The 10,000-nt window shown below is 45.4% G+C and overlaps 2 non-coding genes across 2 annotated transcripts; both read right to left on the bottom strand.

The window, feature by feature from the left end:
- Positions 1-821: 821 nt before the first annotated feature.
- LOC126876866 (5.8S ribosomal RNA) lies at positions 822-976 on the bottom strand. Its single transcript, XR_007694582.1, has one exon. It is a non-coding gene; the product is annotated as a 5.8S ribosomal RNA (ribosomal RNA).
- Positions 977-4,335: 3,359 nt separating this feature from the next.
- Positions 4,336-6,258, bottom strand: LOC126876879 (small subunit ribosomal RNA). Its single transcript, XR_007694595.1, has one exon. It is a non-coding gene; the product is annotated as a small subunit ribosomal RNA (ribosomal RNA).
- Between the last annotated feature and the right edge of the window lie 3,742 nt (positions 6,259-10,000).

The following is a 10,000-nucleotide window of genomic DNA, read 5'->3' as shown; positions in this document are numbered from 1 at the left end:
GAGACGGAGTGGGCATTCGATCCCTGGGGCTGTACGAGAGTCTTAAGAAAAGACGGTAGATTATGGCAAAGTTTCGCACGCCATCGAGTTTAGGTTTTTTTTTTGGTTCTCTCTTCTCTCCTCTCTCGACCGAGTTCCCATATTTGCTTTCTCTCTCAGTCTCGCCAAATATAATATTCTTTTAAGACGACGTCGGGGGCGCGGACCTTCGTGCGTCGAACACCGGCAAACGTAGCATATATCGCCTGATATGAAAAAAAAATCGGTCACGAGGAGAACACTACGAGTATATACGTTCGATAACCGATACACGAAGCGGTGCATAAGCGGGCGGTCGCCCTCGTAAGGACGACTCACGACGCCGCGAGCACTCACGCAGGTCCGTGACCGGTTCTCTCCGCTCTTATTCGTATCCCTTCGTATACCTTCGTATACCTTCGTCCGACTCTGAAACGTTCTCTTATAATTTTTAAGAAGAACGACGGCGGGTTGTCAAGGCAAGAAGGGACAGAGAGAGACAGAGGTAGAGTTTCGTAGTCTCCCGTGAACACGATAGATTATATATCGAGCATGCGTACGACTTGCACGGTCTCTGCACGACCGCGACGAACGCCGACGAGCGTCCAACAATCGCTCGTACGTCGCGTATGTTCTCTCCGTCCGCTCTTATTCGTATCCTCGTTCTTGTACCTTCGTCCGACTCTGAAACGTTCTCTTATATAAAGAAGAACGACGGCGGGTTGTTAAGGCAAGAAGGGACAGAGAGAGACAGATACGGAGAGTAACGATACGCAACGCAAGCAGTCTTAGGTTTACGTGAGCAACCCTCAGCCAGGCGTGGTCCAGGAATTGTATCCGTGGACCGCAATGTGCGTTCGAAATGTCGATGTTCATGTGTCCTGCAGTTCACACGTTGACGCGCAATTAGCTGCGTTCTTCATCGACCCACGAGCCAAGTGATCCACCGTTCAGGGTAATCTTTTATAAATTTACAACAGTTCAATACTCAAATGTACTCTTCTCGGTTCTAGCGAAGCCGAGTTCCGTCACGTTCGACCAACGGGAATCGAACGCGCAGAAGTCGCCATAGGATTGACGACACAAAAACGTTCGAAAAAAAAAGAAAACGACGAACGCGCGAAGATACGCGCGTTCGCCGGCCGGGCGTAAAGTACATTATGATATATAACAACCATCGAGATCGAAGCTCCGTTCGTCAGGAAACGACGGGGATATATACACCCGATTCTGAATCCTCTGTACAGCACACGATCTCGCGAACGAGTAAGCACGGTGGCTAGCCCATGTTATATATGTGTTTGATTCTACTCTCTCGTCCAATTATTCAAGAAACAGCGCGCGTGCATCTCTCCATCGTTCGGGTGATAGTAAAGATTCGATGGGATTCGCGCGGCCGTCCGCCTCGAGCGGTCTTTCGTCCCAATATCCAGAAGCAGAGTTTGAAAAACTCTAGCGACGGCACGGGTGTCCGACTCACGACATCGAGGTTTCGAAGCCGGCGATCCCCTCCGAACGGATGGCGACCACGCGACCGACTGAAAGCATGAAAAATCGACGAAAGATAGAACACATCTCCGTTCGGGTGGTGTTTTTTTTTTTAAAAAAAAAAAAAACAAAAATTCGATGGGACTCGCAGCCATCGTCCTCGCGCGGTCTTTCGTCCCGATATCCAGAAGCAGAGTTTGAAAAACTCTAGCGACGGCACGGGTGTCCGACTCACGACAACGAGGATAGACAGCCGGTCCCCTCCGAACGGGTTATGCGACGATAAACTCGATGAAACTTTAGTCTCGTTCAGGTAGTGTGTGTCTTGTAAATCAAAAATTCGATGGGACTCGCATCCATCGTCCTCGCGCGGTCTTTCGTCCCAACATCCAGAAGCAGAGTTTGAAAAACTCTAGCGACGGCACGGGTGTCCGACTCACGACAACGAGGATAGACAGCCGGTCCCCTCTGAACGGTATATTATATATGAGATGATAGACGACAAACTGGATGAAACTTTAAGTCTCGTTCAGGTAGTGTGTAAATCAAAAATTCGATGGGACTCGCATCCGTCGTCCTCGCGCGGTCTTTCGTCCCGATATCCAGAAGCAGAGTTTGAAAAACTCTAGCGACGGCACGGGTCTCCGACTCACGACAACGAGGAAAGACAGCCGGTCCCCTCTGAACGGTATATTATATGAAACTTTAAGTCTCGTTCAGGTAGTGTTTAAATAAAAAATTCGATGGGACTCGCATCCGTCGTCCTCGCGCGGTCTTTCGTCCCGATATCCAGAAGCAGAGTTTGAAAAACTCTAGCGACGGCACGGGTGTCCGACTCACGACAACGAGGAAAGACAGCCGGTCCCCTCTGAACGGTATATTATATGAAACTTTAAGTCTCGTTCAGGTAGTGTTTAAATAAAAAATTCGATGGGACTCGCATCCGTCGTCCTCGCGCGGTCTTTCGTCCCGATATCCAGAAGCAGAGTTTGAAAAACTCTAGCGACGGCACGGGTGTCCGACTCACGACAACGAGGAAAGACAGCCGGTCCCCTCTGAACGGTATATTATATGAAACTTTAAGTCTCGTTCAGGTAGTGTGTAAGTCAAAAATTCGATGGGACTCGCATCCGTCGTCCTCGCGCGGTCTTTCGTCCCGATATCCAGAAGCAGAGTTTGAAAAACTCTAGCGACGGCACGGGTGTCCGACTCACGACAACGAGGATAGACAGCCGGTCCCCTCTGAACGGTATATAATATGAAACTTTAAGTCTCGTTCAGGTAGTGTGTAAGTCAAAAATTCGATGGGACTCGCATCCGTCGTCCTCGCGCGGTCTTTCGTCCCGATATCCAGAAGCAGAGTTTGAAAAACTCTAGCGACGGCACGGGTGTCCGACTCACGACAACGAGGATAGACAGCCGGTCCCCTCTGAACGGTATATAATATACATTATGCGACGGTAGACGATCAACTAGACGAAACTTTAGTCTCGTTCAGGTGGTGTAAAAAAAATTCGATGGGATACGCACGCACGGCTGTCGTCGTCCTCGAGCGGTCTTTCGTCCCAATATCCAGAAGCAGAGTTTGAAAAACTCTAGCGACGGCACGGGTGTCCGACTCACGACATCGAGGCTTCGAAGCCGGCGGCGTTCCCCTCTGAACGAACTTCGGCTAGACTAGTTACGAATCGTTGCTACACATCGTCTTCATCGTCGTCGTCGTCGACATCGACATCATCATCATATCATCATCATCATCATCATCATCATCGGTCATCGTCGCATAGCGGGCCAACATCCACGCGATGCGTCTTCGTTCTAGGTTACCCGATCCACGAGTATGTTACACGTGGTTTCGTTATTTCGAACGAAACGACATACGAAGAGCACACGCCCTTTGGGTAGGAAGCACGTTTCGAGAACGACGAGAGTTTCGATGAAAGAGACGAGAGAAGTCGACGCAGAAGGTATCCATGGATCTTCGAAGAGAACCTTCGAAGATGTATATCGGTATCCTTTCGCTCTGCGCGACTCGCTACAAGTTCTTTCGCTCTCGTCGACTCGTTCTAGACGCTTCGTTCGATCCCAAAGAGGAGTCTTCGATATGTCCCGTTGCTAGGAGGAGAACAAACGCAACACAGACCACGAAACATAGAAGAGAATAGGCGAGCATGATCACTCCGACACGAGGCACTTTAGAGATTTTCTTATTAGTTTGCATGGACTTTTATATTTCGTTTGTACGGTTTCCACGATGCAAATACGAAATACGAGATCGTGACGGCGGGTCTTTCTGTGTACGGCCTCTCGCAGGCGCCACGACTGCATTTCTCTTTACACCTGGTTTCCATCGTAATTTTTTCGTTTGATATCGAGCCTTAACTTTTGTTGGCTCTTTCGAAGCTAGAGTTCCCTTTTATTAGAATTTCATATATATATATATATATTATATGTTATATGTTTTATTCGGAGACGGCGGGTCTTTCTGTTTACGACCTCACGCAGGCGCCTCGAATAAGTTTCATTCGCATTTCGTTTTTATACTTGTATATATATATCTCTTCATCCCGATGATCGAGAGAGAGTGCCACCTTCTCTTCGTATAATTCCGTAGCTGGAGGGTCGTCTCCTCCTTAAGAATATTTCTATTCGTGCCAACGGAGGTTGCCAAGCTCCCTGGCGTTTTCGTTTGTTAAAGTATATAGCTTGTTAATACGTCGTATATACTTTCGTCGATACAGGAGGAGTACGGCTCCTTACCGACCATTGTGATATATATTTCATAGTTTTTATATGTGTTCAAGTCAAATTCTTTTGGTATCGTATCGTTAATGATCCTTCCGCAGGTTCACCTACGGAAACCTTGTTACGACTTTTACTTCCTCTAAATGATCAAGTTTGGTCATCTTCCCGGTAACATCGGCAATGCTTATCACATTGGCCGCGCACCAGTCCGAAGACCTCACTAAATCATTCAATCGGTAGTAGCGACGGGCGGTGTGTACAAAGGGCAGGGACGTAATCAACGCGAGCTTATGACTCGCGCTTACTGGGAATTCCTCGTTCATGGGGAATAATTGCAAGCCCCAATCCCTAGCACGAAGGAGGTTCAGCGGGTTACCCGGGCCTTTCGGCCAGGGAAAACACGCTGATTCCTTCAGTGTAGCGCGCGTGCGGCCCAGAACATCTAAGGGCATCACAGACCTGTTATTGCTCAATCTCGTGCGGCTAGAAGCCGCCTGTTCCTCTAAGAAGATTTGTTTGTACGTTGGTAGTAAAAACCCACCGACCGAAGCCGGGGGCCTTCGAGATACCATAAGTTACGTCTATTTAGCAGGCTAGAGTCTCGTTCGTTATCGGAATTAACCAGACAAATCGCTCCACCAACTAAGAACGGCCATGCACCACCACCCACCGAATCAAGAAAGAGCTATCAATCTGTCAATCCTTCCGGTGTCCGGGCCTGGTGAGGTTTCCCGTGTTGAGTCAAATTAAGCCGCAGGCTCCACTCCTGGTGGTGCCCTTCCGTCAATTCCTTTAAGTTTCAGCTTTGCAACCATACTTCCCCCGGAACCCAAAAGCTTTGGTTTCCCGGAAGCTGCCCGCCGAGTCATCGGAGGAACTTCGGCGGATCGCTGGCTGGCATCGTTTATGGTTAGAACTAGGGCGGTATCTGATCGCCTTCGAACCTCTAACTTTCGTTCTTGATTAATGAAAACATTTTTGGCAAATGCTTTCGCTTCTGTCCGTCTTGCGACGATCCAAGAATTTCACCTCTAACGTCGCAATACGAATGCCCCCATCTGTCCCTATTAATCATTACCTCGGGGCTCCGAAAACCAACAAAATAGAACCGAGGTCCTATTCCATTATTCCATGCACACAGTATTCAGGCGAAGGTAGCCTGCTTTAAGCACTCTAATTTGTTCAAAGTAAACGTATCGGCCCACCTCGACACTCAGTGAAGAGCACCGCGATGGGATATTAGTTGGACCGCCCGCGAGGAGCTAAGCCCACCGATAGGACGTACCACATAATGCCAGTTAAACACCGCGAGCGGTGAACCGACACTGTGACACACAGATTCAACTACGAGCTTTTTAACCGCAACAACTTTAATATACGCTATTGGAGCTGGAATTACCGCGGCTGCTGGCACCAGACTTGCCCTCCAATTGGTCCTCGTTAAAGGATTTAAAGTGTACTCATTCCGATTACGGGGCCTCGGATGAGTCCCGTATCGTTATTTTTCGTCACTACCTCCCCGTGCCGGGAGTGGGTAATTTGCGCGCCTGCTGCCTTCCTTGGATGTGGTAGCTGTTTCTCAGGCTCCCTCTCCGGAATCGAACCCTGATTCCCCGTTACCCGTTACAACCATGGTAGGCGCAGAACCTACCATCGACAGTTGATAAGGCAGACATTTGAAAGATGCGTCGCCGGTGCTAGATGACCATGCGATCAGCACAAAGTTATTCAGAGTCACCAAAACAAACGATGGACGGACAGACGAGCCATCCGCCACCGATTGGTTTTGATCTAATAAAAGCATTCCTACCATCTCTGGTCGGAATCTGTTTGCATGTATTAGCTCTAGAATTACCACAGTTATCCAAGTAAATGTAGGTATGATCTAAGAAACCATAACTGATTTAATGAGCCATTCGCGGTTTCACCTTAATGCGGCATGTACTGAGACATGCATGGCTTAATCTTTGAGACAAGCATATGACTACTGGCAGGATCAACCAGGGATCTTATTCGTATAACAATTCTTATAAATTTCGTTTAAGTTCTCTTCGTGTCGTAGGTGGGACGTAAGCACCGTACGACGAGACTTTTCGTTCTTAAGATAGATATATCTATAAAATATATCTCCTAGCGACGTTCGAGATACACCCATAGTTCAGTAATAATCTTCGAACGCCGCTCGCAGCCACTTTGTAATTCTCAACTCCACCTCCTCTCTTCTCTCTCTCTCTCTCTCTCTCATAGTCTTATATAAAATGTTTAGAATCGTACTTCTAAAGGAACATTTCCATAATGCTGTCTTCGTGTAAAAAGACTTATTAGAATATCTTAGCGGTAAAGCACGTATACGCACCTCACGCTGAACGAACAAGCGCGTATCCCAGTGCGTCGCGCTGGACATACCGTAAGAATATTCTTTCAATCGGTAGAACATTTTCGGCAGAAGACATACTACGCAAAGATAGTACGCTCCTACCGCCTCATCGGATACTTCTGCGAAAGCAGAAGTTTTTATAGAAAGCAGACGGTTATACTCTTTTGAATGAATCGATGCTCAGTTAGTACAAGCACACACGCATCTAACAATTTTTGTTAGAATACGTACACACAGGTCACCAGCTTCCCGACTCAGGGGAACCTTGCCACGATATTTGGTCATTACGTCCAGGACAGCGACCCGCGGCGCAGCAGTGTAGAGAAAAAACCAGAACGAGAACGGAGGAACAGTCGAGAAATAGCGTAAAATACACTAAGACTCGAGGAGCGGTGACTGAATTCTCAACCGAGGCCGTAGAATAGCCACGCGCTCAACGCTGTTCCGACCGAACCGTCCGGCTCGACGTCTCTCTTATAGATACGAAAGCGCCAGCCGGAAGGCCGGCGCCGGCCGGGCTAGCGGCCGCGCGCTTACGGTGCAAAACCTCCGTAGCAACGTACCGTTCGGAAGGGACGCTGGAACTTAGTCTCGCGAACGCTCGATCACTACTATACAAAGCCAATATCCAACCATCGAAATACATTACCAGACGTTTTATTAACATAATAGAAATGCATTTTTACCAAAAAATTAATTTTTTTTTTCACCGAAAAATTGCATCAGTAAACATACTCTTTTATCGAATACGGACAAAAAATAAGTTTATAATCAATTACAATACGTTAAAATAAGTAGAAATATGCAAAAAAATATATACCTTGTAACGTTAATTAACGAAAAAATTAGAAAAATATCCCAGTCGTGTCAGTTCGACGAACGCTAATTTTTTGAAAAAATCGATAAAAATGTTTAATCCCGACGTATTTAATAGAGATAGAACGATTCCCGTAAAAAAATTCATACCTTGTAACGCTTTTAAACGAATAAACTCGAAAAAACTTTTTCGCCCTCGGAATTTTTCTAAGTCCCAACGTACCGGCTCGGAATTTTTCTATGTTCCAACGACCGGTCGTGTCGGTCCAAACGTTTTTATATCCGTCTGCCGACGATATAAACGCTTAATCCCGACGTATTTTATCGAGTTATAACGATTTCTTGAAAAATATTCGTACGTTATAACGCTTTTTAACGAATTAATCGAAAAAGAGTGTTCGGTCCGAAAATTTTCTAAGTACGAACGACCGGCCGCATAGGTCCGTTTTTAAAAATCGTTCTCGGACGGAAATAAACCATTAATCCCGACGTATTTCGTCGAGTTACGTCGATTTATGCAAAAAAATTCATACCTTGTAACGCTTTTTAACGAATAAACTCGAAAAAACTTTTTCGCGCTCGGAATTTTTCTAAGTCCCAACGTACCGGCTCGGAATTTTTCTATGTTCCAACGACCGGTCGTGTCGGTCCAAACGTTTTTATATCCGTCTGCCGACGATATAAACGCTTAATCCCGACGTATTTTATCGAGTTATAACGATTTCTTGAAAAATATTCGTACGTTATAACGCTTTTTAACGAATTAATCGAAAAAGAGTGTTCGGTCCGAAAATTTTCTAAGTACGAACGACCGGCCGCATAGGTCCGTTTTTAAAAATCGTTCTCGGACGGAAATAAACCATTAATCCCGACGTATTTCGTCGAGTTACGTCGATTTATGCAAAAAAATTCATACCTTGTAACGCTTTTTAACGAATAAACTCGAAAAAACTTTTTCGCGCTCGGAATTTTTCTAAGTCCCAACGTACCGGCTCGGAATTTTTCTATGTTCCAACGACCGGTCGTGTCGGTCCAAACGTTTTTATATCCGTCTGCCGACGATATAAACGCTTAATCCCGACGTATTTTATCGAGTTATAACGATTTCTTGAAAAATATTCGTACGTTATAACGCTTTTTAACGAATTAATCGAAAAAGAGTGTTCGGTCCGAAAATTTTCTAAGTACGAACGACCGGCCGCATAGGTCCGTTTTTAAAAATCGTTCTCGGACGGAAATAAACCATTAATCCCGACGTATTTCGTCGAGTTACGTCGATTTATGCAAAAAAATTCATACCTTGTAACGCTTTTTAACGAATAAACTCGAAAAAACTTTTTCGCGCTCGGAATTTTTCTAAGTCCCAACGTACCGGCTCGGAATTTTTCTATGTTCCAACGACCGGTCGTGTCGGTCCAAACGTTTTTATATCCGTCTGCCGACGATATAAACGCTTAATCCCGACGTATTTTATCGAGTTATAACGATTTCTTGAAAAATATTCGTACGTTATAACGCTTTTTAACGAATTAATCGAAAAAGAGTGTTCGGTCCGAAAATTTTCTAAGTACGAACGACCGGCCGCATAGGTCCGTTTTTAAAAATCGTTCTCGGACGGAAATAAACCATTAATCCCGACGTATTTCGTCGAGTTACGTCGATTTATGCAAAAAAATTCATACCTTGTAACGCTTTTTAACGAATAAACTCGAAAAAACTTTTTCGCCCTCGGAATTTTTCTAAGTCCCAACGTACCGGCTCGGAATTTTTCTATGTTCCAACGACCGGTCGTGTCGGTCCAAACGTTTTTATATCCGTCTGCCGACGATATAAACGCTTAATCCCGACGTATTTTATCGAGTTATAACGATTTCTTGAAAAATATTCGTACCTTCTAACACTTTTTAACGAGTTATTTGGAGGGGATCTTTCGGCCTTTTCGTAGCGGTGCGAAAAAATTCTAAGTTCCAACGTCCCGGTCACGTTGGTCCGGAGGATGAAATTTTTTAAAAAAATAAAGTGAAATCGCTACTTTCGACTAGATTTCGTCGATACGTAACGATTTCACACAAAATTTCGATACGTTATAACGCTTTTTGGCGAGTTATTTCGAGTTGAACATTCGGTACTTTCGTAACGGGGCGAAAAAATTCTAAGTTCCAACGTCCCGGTCACGTTGGTCCGGAGGATGAAATTTTTTAAAAAAATAAAGTGAAATCGCTACTTTCGACTAGATTTCGTCGAAACGTAACGATTTCACGCAAAATTTCGATACGTTATAACGCTTTTTGGCGAGTTATTTCGAGTTGAACTTTCGGTACTTTCGTAACGGTGCGAAAAAATTCTAAGTTCCAACGTCCCGGTCACGTTGGTCCGGAGGATGAAATTTTTTAAAAAAATAAAGTGAAATCGCTACTTTCGACTAGATTTCGTCGAAACGTAACGATTTCACGCAAAATTTCGATACGTTATAACGCTTTTTGGCGAGTTATTTCGAGTTGAACTTTCGGTACTTTCGTAACGGTGCGAAAAAATTCTAAGTTCCAACGTCCCGGT

Source organism: Bombus huntii, unplaced genomic scaffold (assembly GCF_024542735.1).
Source record: "Bombus huntii isolate Logan2020A unplaced genomic scaffold, iyBomHunt1.1 ctg00000101.1, whole genome shotgun sequence".
Lineage (NCBI taxonomy): Eukaryota > Metazoa > Arthropoda > Insecta > Hymenoptera > Apidae > Bombus > Bombus huntii.
Note: the sequence above shows the minus strand (reverse complement) of the source record. Positions and strands in the feature narration are given on the sequence as shown.